The sequence below is a fragment of the Priapulus caudatus genome, unplaced genomic scaffold (genome assembly GCF_000485595.1).
Source record: "Priapulus caudatus unplaced genomic scaffold, Priapulus_caudatus-5.0.1 Scaffold142, whole genome shotgun sequence".
NCBI lineage: Eukaryota > Metazoa > Priapulida > Priapulimorpha > Priapulimorphida > Priapulidae > Priapulus > Priapulus caudatus.
The window spans coordinates 313,194-318,315 of record NW_014577203.1 but is presented as its reverse complement, the minus strand read 5'-3'; positions in this window follow the sequence as shown (position 1 = coordinate 318,315).

Sequence of the window (5,122 nt, the reverse complement as noted above, 5' to 3'; positions counted from 1 at the left end):
TATATCTATATTATATCTACTATATAATAGTAGAAAGAGGCCGAAAGTGAGCCGTCGTATCCTATCTCTCCGAAACCGTGCCACGTGTGGCTCACGCAAATCGAGCTGGGGCCCCTTCTGGCGTCGCGAGATACATTCCGCCTACGTTAGAGACGCAATTTTTCCCATCGTAAAGTAACTTTTGGAGGAAGATTTGTCTAAAAAGTTATGCTGCCGAAGGAAGCTGCGGCATTCCACTTCGAAACCGCCACACCAACTGGTTAAGATCGAAAAATCGGCATGCGCCAGGGTCCAAGCAGAGCTACGTGAATCACCTGTGATTGACGTGCCTTATCGGAACAGCCCGACCAATTTTAGATCGCCAGAATCCGCGACGCGCAGTCGAATCAGAGTATGTGAATCACCTGCCTACCGCCAAAAGCCAAGTCCAAGATCACGGCGTGGACGAAGACGGCTTGGAGTAAATCTCGATTTTCATGCTTTTCAACCTTTATAATTTTTTTCTAAACTTGACTTACTTGATTTCTGGTATTTCCTGTACATCCAGCCTTTGTCAATAAACACATATCACACGGTGCCATGTCATAAAATACTACAAAATTCTGTACACTATACCAGGGATAGAAATACGAGGCCGCATCTCTTACATAAAGGGCGAGTCTGTTTTTCGGTCTGTCAGTCTGTCTATCTTCTCTCCCTCCCCCCCCGTAACAAGTTACCCCCAACACCATATATATTCTAAATCAGCATAGCGCGACCACCATTTTAGGCGAAAAAACATGAACAAAATAAAAAAAACTACAAAAATCTCAAATTAAAATTAAAATTATTTTTCATTTTCATAAATGTCTGCGCGGTGGCGCTATATACCCTCCTACTAATTCACTGCGGCCATTCACTGCTCATCCATCCAGATGAGACGGGATACCAGAGAAGTGTTGCCGAAAGGAGATGTTGATCCTAACCGCTGAGCGCGGATCTTGCGCGCAGTTCCGTGGCAAGGAGCACGCGACCGCGAGAACGTCCTACGACAGTATGCAGCGCTGGCAGCTATGGATCCGTGCACCGAATTTATAGATCGGCGCACGGATCCATAGCTGCCAGCGAACAGTCCGGGATTTTAGGGGGGGACACAGAAGGCAGACATTTGGGACGTGGTAGGAACCCGCGACTTAGATGGGAACCACGCATTTTTTAATAATATATTTTCATTGACGTTTTCTTAAATGTCTTATTTTTAGACGAAAGAAAGAGACTCAAGGTTGACGCTGTAATGTGCATGTATCCACGCCATCAATGCTCAAAGGAAAATTCCAACTTAATGCAGAGACAGTTGTTAGGGATAGACGTATCGCATCTAAGAGGATTTATGTAGAGAGGGTCATTGGTCTAAGCAAGACATTTAAAATATTAAAAAGAGACCTGCCCCATCAGAAGATTTCTCTTGGTGAAAAAATTGTTAAGGTGTGCTTCATGATTTCCAACTTTAGGCGAGCTATTGTCAGCAGTAATGCCTAGTGTCTGTAGTAAATGGCTGCATTTTAGAAATAAAGATATACATAATTTGTATTGCAGCTTGAGTCTTTGTAGCTTTAATAATCTCAATAAACATAATTATTACATAACTCCTGAGCACACACAAAATTGCGTGCGTGCGTGCGTGGATGCCTGCAAGCGTGCCGACATGCGTTTGGGCATGCGTGAATGTGCGTGCGTGCGCGCGGAGGTGCAAGTGTGCGTGCGTGCGTGCGTGCGTGCATGGATAATTGTGCGCACTTACAAAATAAAGCAAAGCCAATCAGTAATTTGAAGTTGATAACGTACACAGTACACAGAGTTATGATAACAGCGTTCACTTACCTATATATAGTTGTAACATTTTGATATTTCCCAGTAGATTGCACGTCACATCATTACCAACTTGTACTCATACGGTTGAAACCAGAAAACCAGAAAGCCAGAGAAGAGACGATAGGAGAGGAGAATAGAAGAGAAGAGAAGAGAGGAGACGGAAGGAGAAGATAGGAGAGACGAGAGGAGAGGAGAAGAGAAGAGAGGAGAGGAGAATAGAAGAGACGAGAAGAGAAGAGAGGAGACGGAAGGAGAAGAGAGGAGAGGAGAAGAGAAGAGAGGAGAAGAGAAGGAAAGAGAAGAGAAGAGAAGAGAAGGAGAGACCAGGAGAGAAACACTGGTATGTATATGCTAAAATCATTCATTTAATTTTCTCTTCTGTTCTCATGTCGATGAAGAGGTTTATGCTTTTGCGCATGCGTGCTCGTGCGTGCGCGTTCGTCTGCGTGTGTCTTCGAAGGCGTGTGTACGCATGCGCGCGCGCGCGTGTGTGTGTGTGTGTGTGTTTGTTTGTGTGTGTGTGTGTGTGCGCATGTGTGTGTGCGTGTGCGGGCGATTATGTGTGCGTGTGCGCGCGGGCGATTATGTGTGCGTGTGCGCGCGCGCGTGTGTGTGTGCGCGCATGTGTATGTGCCTGTGTCTTCGAAGGCGCGCGCGTGTGTTTGCGTGTGTGCTCAAACTTCGAAAGCGTGTGTGTGTGCGCGCGCGTGTGTGTATATGTGCGTGTGTGTGTGTGCGCGTGTGTGAGCGTGCGTGCGTGCGTGCGTGTATATGTGCGTGTGTGTGCGTGCGTGTGTGCGTGCTGTGCGTGTGTGCGTGTGTATGTGCTTGATGTTGTTCATGTTTCACTCTGCGTTTGCTTGCGCCTTCTGTGGCAACTGATTTTTTCTATAAAGCCGTTCGTTGACAAATTCTACAAGACACATACAGGCACCATAACAGCTTGAAGGGGGGGGGGTATTATTAGTCCTTCTCTAGGACAATCGTTCTAGTTTCATTTTTTCGTCAGTTCTCATGCCGATGAATAAGTTAGGACTTTTGCGCATGCGTGCTCGTGCGTGCGTTTGTCTTCGAAGGCGTGTGTACGCGCGCGCGAGTATGTGCGTGCGTGCGTGCGTGTTTGCGTGCGTGCGTGCGAGCGTGCGCGCGTTTGTGTGTGTGTGTGGGGGTGCGTGTATGTGTATGTGTGTGTGTATATATATATATATATCTACTATATAATAGTAGAAAGAGGGCCGAAAGTGAGCCGTGTTTCGCTATCCTTCTCCGAAACCGGTGCCACGTGTGGCTCACGCAAATCGAGCTGGGGCCCCTTCGTGGCGTCGCGAATACATTCCGCCTACGTTAGAGACGCAATTTTTCCCATCGTAAAGTAACTTTTGGAGGAAATTTTCTAAAAAGTTATGTGGCCCGAAGGAAGCTTCGGCATTCCACTTCGAAACCGCCACACACCAACTTTTAAGATCGAAAAATCCGCATGCGCAGTCCAAGCAGAGTACGTGAATCACCTGTGATTGACGTGCTCTTATCGGAACACCGACCAATTTTAAGATCGCCCAAATCGCGACGCGCCCAGTCGCAATCAGAGTATGTGAATCACGCTGCTACCCGCAACAATCGCAAGGATCACGGCGCGTGGACGAATGACGGCTTGGAGGTAAATCCCGCATTTTCAGCTTTTCAACGGCTTTATAATTTCGTAAAGCTTGAACTGTACTTGATTTCTGGTATTTCGCTGGGTCCATCCAGCCTTTGCAATAAACACATATCACACGGTGCCATGTCATAAAATACTACAAAATCTGTACACTTATAGCGCAGGATAGATAATACGAGGCCCGCATCTCTTACATAAAGGGGCGAGTCTGTTTTTCGGTCTGTCAGTCTGTCCTATCTTCTCTCCGTCCCCCTCCGTAACAAGTTACCGCCCGAACACATATATATTCTAAGAATCAGCATAGCGCGACCACGCATTTTAGGCGAAGAAAAGCATTGAACAAAACTAAAAAAAAACTACAAAAAATTCTAAATTAAAATTAAACTTATTTTTCATTTTTCATACAATGTCTGCGGCGTGGCGCTATATCCTCCTACTAATTCACTGCGGCCATTCACTGCTGCATCCATATCCAGATGGAAGACGGGATGTACCAGAGAAGGTGTTGCCGGAAAGGAGATGTTTGATCCTAACCGGCGTGCGCGCGGATCTTGCAGGCGCGAGTTCGTGCCCAAGAGAGCACGCGAGCCGCCAGACACGTCCCTACGTACAGTATGGCGACGCTGGCAGCGTACTGGAGTGCGCGTGCACCAGAATTGTATAGGATCGGGCGCACGGATCGTATAGCTGCCAGCGGAACAGTCCGGGAATTCTTAGGGGGGACAGCCAGTATACGGCAGACATTTGGACGTGGAGGAACCCGCGACTTACGATGCGGAACCACGGTCATTTTTTAATAATATATTTTCCATTGACGTTTTCGTTAAATGTCTTATTGTTTTAGATACGAAAGAAAGAGACTCAAGGTGACGCTGTAATGTGCATGTTATCCCACGCCCATCAATGACTCAAAGACAAATTCCAATCTTAAGTGCAGAGACACGTTTGTTAGGGATAGACCGTATCGCATCCTAAGAGGACTTTTGTAGAGAGGGTCATTGGTCTAAGCAAGACATTTAAAATTTTAAAAAGAGACCTGCCCCATCAGAAGATTTCTCTTGGTGAAAAAATTGTTAAGGTGTGCTTCATGATTTCCAACTTTAGGCGAGCTATTGTCAGTCACAGTAATGCTATGTCTGTAGTAAAATGGCTGGCATTGTTAGAAAGGACAGATACCATAACTTTGTATTGGCAGCTTGCAGTCTGTTGTGCTTAATAATCTGCATAACATACACTTATTTCACAGCTAACTCTCTGAGCATACACACAAAAAGAATTCACAACCACTTCACATATGCCGCATAATACTCACGTGAATCTGCAATAAACATATTACATCATGCACACGCACAGCAGCGCATGCAGCACACGGTGTATGCCTGCACACACGCACGCACACACGAGCCACGCATGCACGCTTCAGCATGTAGCTGACCACACGAACACGCACCGCACACACTGTGCAACGTTTACAACGCACGCAACATGACGCGGACTGCGCGAGCAGACGCATGTGTCGTACACACGCACGCACGCCGCACACATACGTGTACGTGCACGCGACCAGCACGCATGTGTACGTGCACCAGCACGCCCGCACCGTCACATTACGGC